This window comes from Eretmochelys imbricata, chromosome 9 (assembly GCF_965152235.1).
Source record: "Eretmochelys imbricata isolate rEreImb1 chromosome 9, rEreImb1.hap1, whole genome shotgun sequence".
Lineage (NCBI taxonomy): Eukaryota > Metazoa > Chordata > Testudines > Cheloniidae > Eretmochelys > Eretmochelys imbricata.
The window spans coordinates 12822981-12841589 of record NC_135580.1 but is presented as its reverse complement, the minus strand read 5'-3'; the positions used below and the strand labels follow the sequence as shown (position 1 = coordinate 12841589).

The 18609-nt window shown below is 39.0% G+C and overlaps 1 protein-coding gene across 8 annotated transcripts in view; it reads right to left on the bottom strand.

Moving 5' to 3' along the window:
• The window catches only part of TBL1XR1 (TBL1X/Y related 1), a 170686-nt gene that overhangs the window by 54288 nt on the left and 97789 nt on the right, over nt 1–18609 (bottom strand). For 6 of the 8 annotated variants that reach the window (XM_077826067.1, XM_077826068.1, XM_077826072.1 and 3 more), the window contains one exon: nt 5902–5969. The exons of the other annotated variants lie outside the window; for them this stretch is intronic. The gene's annotated coding sequence lies outside the window, so the exon portion shown is untranslated. The remainder of the gene's footprint in view (nt 1–5901; nt 5970–18609) is intronic. 8 annotated transcript variants of the gene reach the window in all.

Below are 18609 nucleotides of genomic sequence, written 5' to 3'. Positions count from 1 at the left end.
GAAGCTATTCGTAAAAGTGGTTTGAAAGGCATAAAGAAGCCACACACAAGGAGAAGTTGAAAACCAGGGCAATGCTTCCTCCCCTTTATTGCTCAGGACAATGTCATATGTCTGCTTTTATTCCTGAGAAATTTCTCAGTTCATCCCAACTGAAGATAATCATTATTCAAAACCTGATGATCATTCACCAGCATGATAAGGATAGAGTGTACTGAGATACAGTTTCAGTATCCAGAAACATTTAACGTGATATATAAAATTGAAATGTATTTTTATGTATATAAAGACGGTCTCTGAGCCATTTACAAAGAAAACATTTTGAATTAAACATTTTCTCCAAGCTAATGGTAAAATAACTAAATTACATGTTCAGAGAAAAGTATTTACATTGCTAAGGTGCAATTAAAAATATTAGACTGTTCCCCCTTTAGAAAATTTACTGTGAAGAGAAAATATTTGCAGTTTGTAAAAGCCAAGCAGCAGCAGTGATGGAAATATGCTGCATCTTGTATCCGCAGGATAGCTATTATACAGGCAGCTGCAGTGAAGATGTCTCCTAATTGCCCCACAAATGACCTCCACTGTTTCTTTTGGGGGATGAGGTAATTACAGTAACTACCTCTGCTAGTTTAGTTGTAGGGCTTCTCCTTATCAAATGCTGCCATATTACATGAGATAGCTTTGCAAATATAGCCAATGCCGACAACAGTGTAAGGTGTACTCCCCTTAAACATTTGAAACACGGTTTCAGAAGGGAAAACTGCAGCTCTCACATTTCTACAATTCTAAAAACATGGGTCAGTAAAATAACAAGTTAATGGGGTGGGAAAGCTCACTAACTTTTCTAGAGATCATTGTACCCTAATAAATAATGCTCACAGCATTTAAATCATTTTTACAGATTCTCAATACCATATTCCTTTGATCTCAATGACTTCCCGACGTCTTCACCTGCAATTAGTTTATATACTTACAATGTGAATGCCTTTCAGAATTTCCTTCTGTTATAGCTGATTAATCTGGCGGCATCCAAAGCTACCAAGCGCATCCCCCAGGTGTTGGATGGGGAGTGTCCACATGTGGGCAGCTCTGAATAATGAATAAGGAGCCGTGGACCTTAGGTTGTACATAGCGCTGGTAATCTCACTACATAAAAACAAACTTGCCACAGAAAACTTCCCACAGAAGCCATATTGGTATGCAGGAGGCTTGAACAGGAGACCAACTTCAACTGAAGAATATGATGGACATTTCTCAAACCCATAAGGAAACCCATGTCCTGAAAAGTCCTGGTGCTCAAAGCCAGGTCAGTAATGAAAATCAGATTCTGGAATCTGAGAACAGTGTATGAAGCTACTAAAACTGCTCAAGTAATTAAAGAAATGGATAGATACCATCTTGATGCCCTTGGAATCAACAAGCGGAGATGGACAGGTTCAAACAAACTACACATTAGAGAAACAAATAAGACATCATCTACGCCATGAACATGGGTAGTAGACATGAAGCTGGCATAGCAATCCTAATGGTGAATGAAGCAGAGCAGGCACTGACTAAGTGGAATCAGGCAATGAAAGAATTATTAGAGTTCAAGTTCAGACTAGAGTCTTCAAACTAAAAGTCATGCAATGCTATGCACCAGGGAACAAAAAGCCAGATGAGTAATATTCTTTTTAGGATTTGTTATAGGATGCATTAACCCAGGTCCCAAAACATGATATCCTAGTGACTATGGGCGATTTTAGTGCAAATGTTGGCAGTAACAATGATGGGTTGCATAAAGTTATGGGCAAGTGCAGCAGGGATTTGGACATGAACCAAAATGGTGAACGGTTAGTAGAAATTTGCAGTGTAAACAACACAGTGATAGGTGGAACACTATTTCCTCATAATGAATCCATAAAGTGATATGGAATTCCCCAGACAGTACTACAAAGAACTAGACAGAAAACTTCTGCATTTCAGTAGTGTTTCGCAGCTTATTAGCAGATGTGGGTGTGTACAGGGGAGCAGATGTGGGCAGTGACCATGGTCTTTTTATCACTAAGCTGAATGTCAAGTTAAATAGAATGAAGACGGTGAAAAGAAGACCACACATCAACAGTTCACAGTTAAAAGACCCAAACACAAAAAGTGCTTTTGGCTTGAACTGAAGAACAGGTTCAGTGTTCTAATGGAGTTAACTGAAGAACTAAGACACTGATACTCTGTGGGAAAACATCAAAGACTGCTAAGACGATTCCAACAACAATGAAATCTAAAACGGAAGAATGGATTAGCAATGCTACTTGGGCAGCAGTGAAAAAGAGAAGTGTAAAGCAAAAAACTCATGCAGGCTAAGAGAATGCGTGTGAAGAGACAAGCAAGTGGTGAGAAGCATACAGAAGTTCGGTAAAGGTAAAAAGGAACACTAGAAGAGCTAAAAGGGCATATATTGATACAAATATGTCAAGAGGCTAAAGTGCTTGCTCAGGACTTGACCTGACAACCTTATATAAGATCATTAAACAGCTAACAGGAAACTTTACCAGTATTGGAAACCCTATTAAAGATGCAAATGAAAATACTCTTAGTATAGAAGCAGAACACGGGAAAAAACGGGCAGAACGTTTTCAGGTTCTTTTAAATAGACTAACCCCAAGCAAACTACTAGAAATACATGAAGACAACCTACCACTAGAGCTTGATATTGATTCAGGAGATAGAATAATGGAAAAAGAAGAGCCATCAGTAAATGCAAAAATGGGAAAGCAGTTGGGAGAAGGTAACATTACTGAATAGATACTTTAAAAGAGAGAGATAGAATAGTCCTCCAGACTTTCTTTGTGTTTCTGGGTAGATGTAATGAAGAAAAAGAACCCAACAGAATTGGAAGAGAGGCTTTATAATGAAATTGCCAAAGAAGGGTGATCTAACCAACTGCAATAATTGAAGGGGAATCACATTACTCTCAGTACCTGGAAAAATCACGGGCAACATCATCCTGGAAGATATCAAGAAACAAACGGATCTTCAACTTAGACGGAACATCCAGGTTTTAGTCCTTGAGATCATGTGCAGACCATGCTGTTGTTTTCAGATATATTACACAATTAAGCGAGGCATGGCAAGCACCTCTTGTGATAAATTTTATAGATTTCTAGAAGGCTTGACAGAGTACACAGAGACAGGCTTTAAAAAATTATAGCACTCTATGAAATACCAGAAAAAATAATCAGAATCACCAAAGATCTATATAATGCTGAATGTGTAGTCGGAGATAGTGACATCATCAGTCAATGGCTTGATTGATGGAGCAAGGCATGGGTGTATTATATCCCAACTATTGTTTGCAATGGTCATTGACTATGTCATGAGGTAAGTAACTGCAGAAGGCAACCGAGGAATTTTATGGACAAATGACAAAGCACAACTGGATTACCTTGTTTTTGGTGATGACACTGTCCTCCTTATTCAACATATCACTTAATGGAAGAAAAGCTTTTGGCAGATAAACATACCAACTTGTTTTGCTGTATCAACAAGGGGAAGAAAAAATATATGGCTATCAGTGTTCCAAAAGTAACCTTAGAGTGGAGAAAGGTAAAGTGACTGACTTTTAGTGTTTCTATGTCAGGAGTGAGATGTGCAATGACAGTGACACCATGCTAGATGACAAACAACAAATTTCAAAAACAGCAAACAGCTTTCATAAACTTGAAAAGATTTGGAAAAGTAGCTTGATTGGCATGGACATAAAATATGAATTTTTAACACCAGCATCCTGTCCTCCTTTATGGAAGTGAGTTAGTGAAGTTTACAACAGAAATTGAGAAGACCAATTCATTCCAAAGTAAATGCCTGCAGTAGATCTTCAGAGTCCATTCGAAAGTGCTTCTTTCAACACCGGAAAGTCTAAATACACCAAGCCAATCTAAAACACCAAATATGGTAAGATATGGCAATTGGGGATACGCTTTAAGGATGCTACCAACACGACTTTCATAGCAAGTAATAATATGTACACCACCTGGAAAGAGAAAAAGAGGGAGATCTAGAGAAACATTATGCAGAACAGAAAAGAAAGAAGCTAAATCCATCAACATGACAGAAGCCTGAACAGACCAGCACAAGACCGAAATAAACTGCGGAAGCTGGCAGAGGCTCTATGCACCTGGGGGTGCAGGAGGATAAAGAAAAAGAATAGCTGATTAATGTTAATTAATTAATTATTCCACTTTTCTTTTACATAAGTATGAAGGGCATGTCTTTCCACCCCTCTGAAACTCAGAAATCACAGTGTGGAAGTTTCAGAGTAACAGCTGTGTTAGTCTGTATTCGCAAAAAGAAAAGGAGTACTTGTGGCACCTTAGAGACTAACCAATTTATTTGAGCATAAGATTTTGTGAGCTACAGCTCACTTCATCGGATGCATACTACATAATAGTGTGGAAGTGTATATTATTATCTGTGCTCGTGCGTCTGTGTATATATTCCATACTCTAGTAAACGTAACTGCATGTTGAAAAACAGACATGCATACAAGCATGTCCAAATTTTAAGGGAATGCTTGTATTCACAATCCAGTGATAACATGGAAAATTGCTTCCCTCTTTATTCTTACCAGCACAAATCTACAAATGGATGTCCCTTTCCCCATTCCTAGCTGTAGGCCTCAGCACTGCCCAGTGCCAACAAACCCTACTCCCACATCTGAACGTCTTCCTACCTCCCCCCTCTTTTCTCTCTCTCTCCCCCCCTCTTTTTTTTTAAACCACAAAGAATAGGTGATCCCATTTGGAATTCTCAATGAAAGCACGAGAGTAGCCCCACTGACTTCAATTGCTCAAGTGTTTTGCTGGACTGGGGCTAGAGTAACCAGACACTTCTGGAATCGAGACTTGAAGTCAGTGAGATCCTTCTCTCTGTTCTGTTCCTGTGTACACTTGAAGTGGCTTGTTGAAACACCAACCTCTGTCTTTGAGTGTCCTCTATATAGGGTAACCAGATGTCCAGTTTTTAAAGGGACAGTCCCATTTTTTGGGACATTTTCTTATATAGGTGCCTATTACTCCCCACCCTCTGTCCCGTTTTTTCACAGTTACTATCTGGTAACTCTACCTCTATAGATGTATGATTCTTCACAATGAAGGATTACTGTAAACTGTAATGGATGGTGGGGAAAAGAAGTCTGCTACACCTATAAAATATTTGTTAAATTACAGCATATATTAAAAATTCCACAGATACAAGTACAGTATCAGTTACTTACTGCTGCAAGAACAGACACAATTGTGCTCTCACACAGTACATGAACATTGCTGTCGGTTTTCAGTTCATAATCTTCCCTTTATTAAAAAAAGTGAGTAATCTCACCTCTATTATGGCTCTGGCCATGAAACAGACAATAGACTAAAGATAAGAGAAGCAGGTTAAAGAAAAATTCAAGAGGTCAAGAGAGACCAGAGGGGGAATTCACTTATATACATTTTAAAAAAAAATAAAAATAAAAAAAAACCCCCATTATTGTAGTAAATTAGAATCTGGGAAAAGAAGACTAGTAATTGTACAGTTTGAGTAAATATGACCACTGAAGTGCTTTTTTTTTAAACTAGCCAAAGTTTTAACACTTGAAATATACATCCTTCAGCCCATGTGCAATATCTTGTGTACGAAACATTTAAAAAAAAAAAAGTACAAAGTTGATCCATATTAAGATGATAATGGCTCCATACTTCAAGGAGACAATACTGTTCAAAATTATCAAATAAAATAATACATAATGTAAAAACTCAGCAGACTGCACATATTAATACCTAACCAATAAGATGAATGCATATAATGTCTGATACCAATTTATATCAAAAATAATAGTCCACCTCTATTTAAAAAATAAATATATAAATCATTGAGTGTCCTTACCAGAACTACTCTCTGAAACCTCACAAAATTGTGATGTGGCAGCAGTGCAGCCCTTGGTATTACACCACCTGTAACACAAACCATATTATGATACTTTCTGTCAATATTTATTTATTCAAATTTTATATTTGAAAGAATGACGGAAAAAGTATAAAAGACAGATATTTTTTTATTTGTCTTTTTACTGAATCTATTAAAGCAACATTCCCAGTTTCCTATAAATCACTTAAGGGGCAAACTAAAATATTACACAAACAGATGTATCTTAATTGCTTTAGGAGTATATGCTCATTTTTTTCAAAAAAGGAAATTCCAAGTAAAGTTTCAACTCTATTCTTGCCTCCTGCCTTTGTGATAAAAACACAAGCATTAGTTTCAGATTACAAAGTTAGAAGTGCCAAAAAATTCCATTCAGGCTGACTGCTCAGGATGACTACCTAGAATTTTACAACAATCCAACTTAATCATTACCAATGTCTAAGTACTGAGACAACAACTTACTTTAGTGTGGACCACAATGGCAACATAATCTCCGAGATGACAAAACAATATGGCAACTATGGATGTTCTCTTATGGTTTTTATTATTTTATGTTTCTGATAATTTCATCTCTTCAGCTTCATCTCCACTTTAACAATATTTTTATACAGGAATTTGCACAGGTATAGAGGTGCAAGAGTTAAAATATAAAGCTGTCAAGAAAAAAATTGGCTCCCCTGTCACAGAACTATTTATGTTGCACCATATAAATTAACATTATAGGTGTTGCAAATCATGGCTATGTGTTTACTTGAACTGTTCCAACATTTTTTAACCTGGCCACTTTGGAAATGGACTTTAAGGAGTCTCCATGCTTCACAAACTGAGCAAATGTAAAGCCTGTGGATTCTTTAAATTCCTTTAACCCAGCATGTTACACAAAAGACCCTACGGAGTCCATGTGGAGGTTAGAAGCTCCACAAAAGTCCCTATAAGAATCTCTGTTTCAGAAAAATGCTGTTTTCAGTGAGACTGGGATCAGATTAGTAGTAAAAGAATCATTTGTAATGGAATACTCATGATAATTTTGGCCAAAGTTCAAGGCAAAACCTCAAAAATGAGTGGCTAATGGGTATGAATGCTAATTATTTTCTAGAGACTGAGTTAAGCAGGACTAAAAGCCATAAAATAGAAAAAGACATCACAGATAACATACACTTCCCAAAGTTACTGTATATGAAGGGCTGAAAACATGAAAGGAAATACATCAGAGGGCATTTAGTATTCCAAAATTTCCATTTTAAAACCAATCACCCTTGACCTCTAAAATAACTCAGTTATAATATACCTAAGTCTTATTATCAGCAGTTGATACACGTTTAAATTTCCCAAGAGATCTAGCTAATGCATTGTAATCCAAATCAATGACCAAACAGGTTGCACCAGCATGGCTCATTCCTAAACTTCATGACAGGAGGTTTAAGAAGTCAACAGCTATCGTTCCCCTTTGGCATTCCTGACTGCCGAAACACTCTATATGGATGGAATCTTTTAATCTACGGAAAGAACGAAGCGAGAAAGAGAGATGAGGCTGCATTTCATTGAGATGGCATTAGCACACCTTGATGTATTTTTGTATTATTTGTATGTACTGAATTGTTTATATGCTCAGAGTGCAAAGATGTCTGTAATTTATAAATTAAATGTTAATAGATATCTAATTCATACACCCACTTCAATTCGGACATGATATTAGCAGCTAATATTAAATGAGACACTAGAGTTAGAGATTAATGCTTTACACCACTTGAAAGCCGGGCATCAAGCTTTCAGAGGCAATACAACACTTGGGTCCTTATCATGCAATTGGGCCCTCCTGAATGGATCCAAATATAGGATTGGAGCCTTGTTTTCTACCTCTAGAAGTCCGAGGCAGTGAGTTCTAAAATGATATTGGAACTGAAGTGTAAGGGAAGGAAAAACAGGGAACAGCAGCAGCAATCTGAATTACATGATTTTAAGGCCAGAGAGACCAATGGAAGTTTTAAAATCCAAACTATTATGACCTATCAGGGCTTGACAAAAATGCTACCACTGGAAAGCAGAGAATCACAGGGATAGTAATGGGTAACAGTGGACTTTTAAAGTGTCACAAGTTCTTCATTCTAGCCATGCTTATCCATAGTGGCTCATGACTGAAAGAAAAGGTCCTGACCTCATAACCAACATAATTTAAATTTTCTGCTAGAGTTTAATATCTGTTGTTCTGATGCCTTCCTATAAACCTATCTGGAGATGTGAATTGTATAGCATCAGCACCTACTAGTGCTGCTAAAGCGGATGTCAAAAAGTTATTATAAAACACTGTTTATATCTCAGATATAACATTTAACTCCAGGCTGAATCTTAGTAAACTAAGATCATTAACGGGATAATGATCCTTTTGTCTAAGCAAACCAGGGGAAGCAAGAGGTTGAAATGTTTATAGAAGCTATACTAACTTCCAAATTTTTAGTTACAACTGCGAGTATTTTACTTTCATAGTAAAATTATGCTTCATATTACCAATTCATACTGTTTGCTGTGGTGATGCCAAGCAAGACAGAACAGGGAGGCCTGACAGGAAAGCAATGCACTGAACAGAAGCCAGTTTGAGAGGAATCCCTTTCCTCTTTACAATTCCCCATAGAGTACACACAAAAAACTGTACAAACAGAATACTGGAAATTCATCCATCAATTAGCCTCCGTTAGTACAACAACAGGAAACCTGCTTACAATCAACTGATTTGCCACAAAGAGGAGGAAACATGGACTAGGTAAAAGGCACACCTATTCAACAAGATTTTAAAAGAGTGACCACGCAACCAAGTTGTATTTCAAATAGACCCTAAACAACTGGCCACATGTTACTGTAATTTATATTGATCGTTTAGGGTAGTAACTCAGCCAACTTCAGTGGTGTTGCTCCAGTCTGTTTAGTTTTCAGTGTTTCTGTATTTTAGGTCTTGTCTACACTGCTACTTTACAGCGCTGCAACTTCCTTGTTCAGGGGTGTGAAAAAAAACAAACAAACCTCTGAACACAGCAAGTTTCAGTGCTGTAAAGAAGCAGTGTAGACAGTGCTCCAGCGCTACTCCCCTCATGGGGTGGGTTTTTTTTTTACTGTGCTGGGAGAGCTCTCTCCCAGGGCTGGTGCCGAGACTACACAGCCATGTTAAAGGCTGCCGTGGCTTTAACGTTACTAGTGAAGACGTACCCTTAGATTGTAAATTCTTTTACAATCTGGAAAGTCCGGTTGAAAAGAGGACCTGATGGTGTCTGCCCAGATCTAGTGGCTGGACTCCCAAAGTCTGGTTACTGAGGGCAGGAGAGGCGTGGAGGCACCGAGTCATCACCCGTGCCAGCACCTACTCAGCCAGGGCCACTTCCTACTTGCATTGGGCGGCTGCAGCTCCCAACCCTGGCTCTGCAGGTGAGCCTCTCCTGACCCATGCATTGGGAGGGAGGGGGGGAGTGGAAAAGCAGTGAGCGATGGAGGGAGGGGGAAGAGGAGCAAACAGGGAGGCGGGGCTTCAGTGAGAAGAGGCAAGGCAGGGCGGGTCCTCAAGAGGAAGGGGAGGGGAAGGGGAGGTTCCAGCACTCCTGCTGGAGATCCAGTTTTTAAATATTACGAAGCTGGCAACCCTAAGTGGCAGCCTTTATTTTTCAGTACCATAGAAAGCTAAGTACATAGATGATGCTAAATAAGAGACCCTGCCCCAGGAAAAGCAATGCTCAGGGAGGAAGCTTAGGCTAAGGGTTTATGTTGTTGTTATTTTTGGGCCACCAATACAGCCAGAGGGGGGAGTGTTGTGGACACTAACTCAGGGTCTTGAGGACAGCATAGGAACTCAGTCTACTCACAACCTCCTTTTTATCTAAAGCTGGATTGTGATTTTTTTTGGTAAACTGTACCTCTACTTTTATTACAATATACTGAAATTAAAGTCAACATTTTCAGAGCAGGTGAAACACATACACCTGCAAAAATATGCACATCACCCTTGCACAACCAACAGTTGTACATGTTAACAGAGTTGCAGAATATGCAAATGTACACTTGCAATACGGGGGCTGGAAGTTCAAGGGGGACAGGCAACAGGACTGCACAGTTTTTGCCATTTAACTCATTAAGTATAGCTTTAAAATGCTGGTCCTAACTTTTTGCAGTTTTGAGAATGGGACGAGGATGGTAGGTTTTTATTACTAACGAACATCCATAGCTTAAAATTTTGTAACTGAATAATAAAATTAAATGGGAAAACACCAACCCGAAAACTAATTTTAATGCTACAGCGTAGGGCTACAAGATTAAATACTCAGAAGTCAGTGAAATCCCTAAAATTGTATTTACCCTGCCTTGTTGCAAATCCCATCTATTTTATAGTATCCAATAACAACAAAGGTCTTAATCTGGCAAAGACCTAGGAACTTTAACTTTTCATACAACAAGTGGTTCCATTGACTCTGAGTATGAAATTAAGCATGTGCATAAGTCTTTGCAAGATCAAGGCCAAAGATTTTATATTTAAATAGAAGCTATTACTTCTATTACATGCAATGTGACAGAATATTAGAATTTTAGAATTTCGTAAAGAATATTTGATCCTGAAACTTTAACATTGCCATAATGCTAGAAAGTTGTTTTTTAGTTTTTGCATTTAACTTCCTAAAATTCTTTTTTAAAAGGAAAACCTCAAGAGCTGGCTTGCACAGCTCTTGCAGTGAAACCAAGTCTCTTGCGCTGCAAAATGGCAGCCTTGTGAAAACAAAACAAAAACAAAAACGGGGAGAGAGAGCAGGGGAGCTTATGAGATGAAGGGAAAAATCTCACACTTACTGACTCAAACATTCTGAAAAAAAAATTCTACTTCAGGCAGAAGCCAGGCACAAAATATTAAGGGCAACACATATATTATATATACCATGCAGTATTGAACATTTTCTCTCTAGTGCTGAATGTGTCCATATATTAAAAAATGTAAACAAAGAGGGAAATACACATTACTTATATGCTTCAAATTAATGATGAAGACACTCTTATTACGGGACTCTAAATGCAGGTGGTTTTGACAGCCACAGAAAGCCAGAGGTAAAGGTGCTGCATTTGGTTTGGCTAAGCACTGCAGTGTAAGATGTCTTTTTTTTTTTTTCGTTTTTTTTTATAAATATTTTCAGTAGCTTTCACTTTTTTTTTTGTAACAGTTAATGAACTTTTATGGCAGGATTCCATACCAAACCATACTATGCAGGATTAAGCTGTCAGTAGGACATGCTGCTGGATCAGCATGGAATTTTACACTCTTATTAGAGAAGCAGCACCTCACTGAGATAGATGATAAACTGGCATAGACTCAGCCATCCTGTGTAAACTCGATTCCTCTCAGTTAGCAGAAGTAACCTTTGGTTACAGAGAAAAACGTTTGTTGACAGACATTATTAGAAATATTGTTAAAATCCAAGTTTGTCTTTTTCTGAGTTATAGTATTGTTTGCAGTGCTATAAAGATGTGTCAGCAATTCCTTTACAAATGCCTGTTTTCAGATGACCAGTACTCAAATATTGCTTCTAGTGGAATTGGGCCTATACATTTTTTAAGCTTAAAACCACTGTTTAATTTTTTTGATTTGGTTTTGTGATTTTTAAGGGAACGTTTAACTTTTTATGCTAGCTTTTTTAAAATGTAATTATAAAGAAAGCAAGACCCAGTAGTATGAAAATCTCTATTTACAAAAACTGAGTTCTGTTCGCACAAAAATTACTGATGTCTCAATAAATTACTACTGTCTGTATAAAATACAGTATATAATTTTATTTTTAAGAAGAAAGAATGGCTTGCTGTCCTCTTCAGCATTAGAACACATATTAGTAACATTTGACAAACTTTTTCTTTCTGTGCTGTGAGCATGTCAAAAGACCAGACATAGAGGAGAAAAGGAACGCACAATAAAAATGGAAATATAAATAAAAATAATGTAAGCCCCAGTCCTGCACTGAGATCCATACGAGCACTGTGGTTTACCTACACTGAAGTCAGTACAGCAGAGGGGCTTTGTTTTTAGACTATTGTGCATGTGTAACCCACACACCTTCTGGGTATGGTGTTCTATCCCATCTAGTGGCACCGAGACCACTTCGACATGCACAGATTCGTAGATTCCGAGGCCAGAAGGGACCATTATGATCTTCTAATCTGACCTCCTGTATACACATGCCATAGAACTTCCCCAAAATAATTCCTAGAGCCGATCTTTTAGAAGATCATCCAATCTTTATTTTAAAATTGTCGTAATTGCTGGTCCACCTCTCCCTCCCCCATTTATATGAAAATAAGAACTTTGTCACTGAAAAGTTTGATCTACTTCCTGTTTCTTATTCCCTGCACGATGCTCTAATCCAGCGGTTCTCAAACGGTAGGCCAGGACCACAAAATGGGTCGTGACACTGTTTTAGTGGGATGGCCACAGCTCGCTTAGACTTGCTGGGGCCCGGGTCCGAAGCCCGAGCCCCACCTTCTGGGGCTCAAGCTGAAGCCAGAAGACTTCAGCCCTGAGCTGCAGGGCTCAGGTTACAGGCCCCCTGCCTGGGGCTGTAGCCCTTGGGCTTTTGGCCCCCCTGCCTGGGGTGGTGGGGCTCGGGCTTCGGTCCTCCCCTTCTGGAGTCGTGTTGTCAGAAGGGGGTCGGTCTAATGACATTTGAGAATTCCTGCTCTTATCCTCTGTTTCTGAGAGCAGCCAACCATCAAGTTGAGAATTAGAAATTAAAATAAGGCATTACCAAACAGGGGATTGGTTAATATATAAAAAACAAAAAAGATCCACTTTTCAATTCCATCTTGAAGGAACGAACCCCTCCTCCCCAAAAAATAAAACAGGGAAAGTGGGTTAGAGAAAGCCAAACACGTAAATAAAATGATCTCTAATTAGCGTCTCAAAATTGTCCCATGAGACACCGGTGGGCCTTTTAAAAATGCAATTTCAGTTAGCAAATATATTACTGACGGCAAACATGGATTTTAATTTTATAATGCAATTCAGAGATAAAGATAGTACAAACACACACCGTCAGCTCATATGTTAACTGAACAGGCCGTAATATGGTACAAAGTCAGTACAGTGCTTTGAACATATAAAATGCTATCTAAATGTTTTTATTGACTGACGATATAAATGTTATGAGTGGCATTTCCTTGGTAATGGAACAAATAGTATTTCTAATTTTCTTCTACAAAGAAAAAAAAGTCAAACATTTCTAAACACAATGTGGACCCAAGAAACACTTACGGCCCCGATCCTGCAAAGACTTATGTATGTACTTAACTTTAAGCATGTGAATAGTCCCATTGATGCCAGTGAGACTATTTGCTTACAGTTTAAGCACACTGCATAAATGCTGACAGGATCAGGGTCCAAGATATCTAGAATAATGGTCACTTCTAATGCCTTAATGTGCGTGGCTCCATTACCATGCATTTGTAAAATACTTCAGCCAAATTCTAGCCCATCAGTTTTTAGCAGAAGTGAATTATAAACCTTCTGCTAGATAAAAACGATACAATGATCAAAATGCTACAGACAAAAAACATATTAAGGATGGCTTCAGAAATATTACATCTTTAAATATATTGAGATCATTGAATATTAGTTAGCAAAAAGTCTTCTCCCAATATTTGAAAATCAAACTCTATTTAATGTGAAATCTCTCTGTAAAACATTAGTTTTCACACCAAGGTCATGTTCCAAGTTAACTCTGCTCTCCTAATCCCTGTCACTTCCATAATCACTTCCATAATAAATCTTTTAAAAGATTTAAGAAGATTTACTTTACTGAAAGTTGTACTGAAAGAGAATAGGATAGTATTCCTTTAAATAGTTTGAGAGTCTTCTGATGGTGCTCACCACGTTCTATGTTTGAGAAGTTCACAGAACCCAACCACAACAGCAATATGTATATGCCTTGAGTGTTATATATTCAGTAAACAGGATTTGAACCACACTGTACTGTGCGTAGGGTGACCAGACAGCAAATGTGAAGGCTAGGACTATAACAAGGTTTAAAAGAGAACTGGATAAATTCATGGAGGTTAAGTTCATTAATGGCTATTAGCCAGGATGGGTAAGGAATGGTGTCCCTAGCCTCTGTTTGTCAGAGCGTGGAGATGGATGGCAGGAGAGAGATCACCAGATTACCTGTTAGGTTCACTCCCTTTGGGGCACCTGACATAGGCCACTGTCGGTAGGCAGGACTGGGCTGGATGGACCTTTGGTCTGACCCAGTATGGCCATTTTTATGTGAAAAATCGGGACAGGGGGTGGGGGTTAATAGAAGCCTATATAAGAAAAAGACCCAAAAATTGTGACAGTCCCTATAAAATAAGGACATCTTGTCACTCTGGCTGTGCGATTCCTTCATTTTGTTAAGAACAATAAAAACCAAGTCTTCCAAGCACTATCAAAATGTCTGCACTACTTACAGTCCAGTCTTCCCTGCCCACACAGATTAGGATTTGCAAAAGCACTCAGTGTTGGCCTAACTCTGCTCCCACTGAAATCAGTGAATAAAATCCTACGGACTCAAAGGGAACAGAGGTAGGCCAAAACTGAGCACTTCTGAACGTTTGATCCGTATGATATAAAATTTAAAACCAAAGCATAAATATCAAGACTGTTGCAAGAAGGGTTTGCTTTATGGAGACCCAGTAGTGACTCCATAAAATTTCATTAAAATTCAAATTCTGACTCCCACCTCCAAGCCCTCAACTTAATGATTTTTTTCTGATAGGGCTCAAAGGGGTGTCTCTTTTCTGCATAAAATTTTCTCCAATCAGGGCCCAATTTTGTGCATGAAAAGTTGACAGTTAATTGGTCAGGCTGCTTTGGAGACAAGATACTGAAAAAGTGTCATTTTCGACAATTGTTTTAACTCTTTTGCCTAATCATAACTCAAAATACTTTCGCTAACGCCTTTAGCCTTTATATTCATATCCTCATTATTTACAGGACTCTCTTTTACCAAACTGGAGTATTAAAGTGTTCAATTTTTAAAACGTTGTCTCTACGTGTACTATAACTTACATGACTAGTCTTGCAAATACTACAAGCATGGCTTCATTTACTTGTTTAAAAAAGATCTCTGAAGTCTGCATCCCTTGCTGCTGCGATGGCAGCCTTCAAAAGGTAAAGTGATCAAAAGGCTTGTTTGTCTGTTATTTTTTCTGGGGGAAAATATCACCGTTTTTTCATGGTGCAATTTTGGGGGGGGGGGGGGAATCTCTCTCCTCTCCCATTTTGCAAAGCTGTACTCTCGCCCACTTGCCTCCAGAGCCCCCTACCCTCAAGTTTTTGCTTATGGCAGCTGCCATCATCGCTATCACCATCCCATAGAGAAAAGCCACTCCATTCCCTGTGCACTCCGCTTGAATACGTGCCACAGGTTCAGCAGCTCCTTCAGCAGTATCACAGGGAGCCGAAACTGGTCATGCCCCCCTTCTAACCATCTCCATTGTACCTAACTACCACCACTTCCTTCACTTCTCTCTAGGGAGATGGAGTCAACACAATGTGAGTGAGAGGGACTGAGAGAGAATAGTTGCTGTAGGCTTTCCTGGACACTGACGAGGTGAAAGCTGCAGAGAGAAATATTCCGTTTCACCATCCCACCCTCCACAAGTTTGAAACCACTCTCTGCATATGTATATCTGTGGGAGTGGGGCACCAAAGCTATCCATCATCTCCTAGCAGCAGCTTCGTCTCCCCTCAGAGGCAGCTGAGAATAGATACCCCCAGCACTGGGATCTTTACTCCCTCTGCAGGAAAACGTGGCAGCAGAACATTCAGAGTGGGAGGAAGAGGCAGAATCTTCATACACAAACCCAAGAGGCAAGGAAGTGGAGTGTAGTTAGGCCCTGGCATGGTGGCCTATTTATAGCTCACCAACATGAGGCTGCCCGATTCTGCCTGCTACTGTTTCCCCTCAACTTTTGCTCAGGCCAGTCAGGTAGGTCACATAATATAACTTGAGGGGGTTCAGGTTCACCAATTTCTCTATTCACTCTCTTTTCTATACCTAGCCTGGGTTCATGTTGCACTGGCAACCCATCAGCTGAGCAATGACTGTTGTCAGAGTTGAGACTCCCCTTCCAGCATGGGGCATCGATTCCAAGAATGAACTTTAAATTGCCCTGCCACTCCCAAATAAGTAGTGGAAGCTGAACCCAAGTTAGGCAGGAAGCAAGTTATATCATTGTACAACTGAAGCCATATCACTGGAATTCAGATAGCTGTCAGGACAGACTTAAGTTTCATTTGGCATCCAGTGAGGGTTTGCAACCCATAAGTGGAAGGTGGCTGAGACTGGGGGCGGGAGGGGGAGGGAGAGTGTCACAGTTTAGGGCTGCTGTTTCAGCACTGAGTTCTCAAATTTATAGATTGATCTCACGTTTCTTTTAATATAGCATTCTACAAACATTGTGTCAGAGGGAAATATACATTAGTTTTAACTCTAAAGGATGGATGACCAAGGATATCTTTCAATTGCCTTAAGGAGTTGTGACAAATAAGATTAATGCACTACTTATTTATCTCTGGAGTCTCTAGTTAAATTCCTGGTTCAGGTTTCAGTGAGTATCAGTTGGGTAGCTTTAACCTAGTCCCCCCCCGCATTTGTTCATAAATCACATCACAACAGCAGCACATAGTTTGCTATATTGGCACTCTGGTTCAAGAGATTCCTATAACAGCAATGGAGTTTCAAGTTAGAACAGAGGTGACCTGACAAGGTTGAAAGAAGATACTGTAACCAGCCAGTTGCTTATCAGCTAAACCTGAATCAAGCCAGTGTTTCAAGCCCTTGCTTTGAAGAGCAGCATGATTCATTCACAAATTTAACCAAACAATAAAAATGCACTTGCAAAGACTCAGCACTCTACCTCCTCATTACAAAAAGGCTTTTGACAAGGCTTATTTTTCTCCATTTGCCACTGAGCAAAAACATTACATATTTGTGTATTAAAAACCACTCCTCTTATTAAATGAAACAACTAGTAGTCAAAACCCACAAAGAAATTTCACACAACTTTTTTATACCATTGGAATCTTATTTTAATCTGATTACATATGCTTCCACTTTCAAATCAAGCCTAAAACTGGTTCCTCAATAAAACCAATGTGAGCTAGGGAAAAACATTTATCCTCATTTTACAGCTGGAGAACAGAGGCATAGAGAGGTTTAGCGAATTCTTTGAGGTTACAGAAGTCGTCTTTGGCAGAGCCAACAATGGAACCCAGAGCAGTGCCTTAAACGTAAGCCCATGCTCCTCACCACAGCCACTCCAGCTGTACCAGTGAAATTGCTGCACTTGGTTCTCCCACAGAGGAAAGCGTGTGTGTGTGTGTGTGTGTGTGTGTGTGTGTGAGAGAGAGAGAATGCATGCAAAGTGAGTGAACGAGCACAAGAGAATGCACAGAGTAAAAAAGGCATGGTAAAGTCTTTACATTTATAAGACTTAGATAACTGCAAGAAAATGGAAATAAGGGGTTTCTCTTTCATATGTATATATTAGAGGTTTTTCCCTTAATTGTTCCCTTCACAGCCATGAAATTCTATGAACTAAATTCAAATAATATTCCTTTGGGTGGTTGGCAATGGAGGAGAAATTCAAAGGTCATCTTCAAATAACTATGACTGTTGCCAGCAGAGCAATGTAAACTGCAAGTTCTACATTGAGCCTTATACTATCTTTCGTAACAACTTATCCTGTCAACTGAACAGTCTTATACTAACCACAAATGTACAGTAAAAATATCTAAAGGCAAACATATAACTAAATTAATTATTAAACCTTTGGCACTAATAGTAGGTTTTTCTCATGCTTGTAGCAAGCACTGGGAAACCCTGAATGCAGAGGATTAAGATTGCTGTCAGAAGTACCTTTGATGATACAATCACATCAGCCTGTGAATTTCACAGGTGCCAGCTAGTATATTATAATCTTGCAACACTTCTGGGGACAGGGTTAAATTTGTTATTACAAGCGTTCGTTATGATGAATAATTAGAGGAAACTAAACAGACAAAGCCTTTTTCTCCCCCCATAAATGAACATTTCTTTTCCAACGCTCATTAAGTTAGACTGACAGAGAGCGTGCATATGGGTGTGTAATGAGATATTAAAACAAATACACACACAGACATTTACTATAAGAGAGAAGTCATGAGCCACAATTTTGATGTGCTGTTGTGTAAACTTTGGTGATATGCATTTAAAACTATTTTAAAAGCAACAAAATAGATCCAAAGCTTTTTAAAATGTTGCTTGACACCACTTTGTGTTTTGCCTAGTTAGTATAAAAGTACTACACTCTCTCCATTGAAGTAACTTCCCAAAAATAAATATCATATGCACTCAAACTATAAGGCAGTTCACATATAAACATCTCCCTCCCTATTCTGATTTAAGAATTCATTAAAAGGCCAGAAACTGTACAGATGCCTTATCAATTTATGGATGAGTACCCATGGGAGGGAGAGGAGACAGGAGGGAAGTGGACAAAGTAGGAGAAGATACACATCCCACGTGGGGTGCCCCATCTAGCAGACAACACCAAGAGATACTCCCAGTTGGATCCAGCTGGCCCCACAGACATGGAGCTTAAAACATGCATGTGATTTATCAATTTGTGTGCGCACAT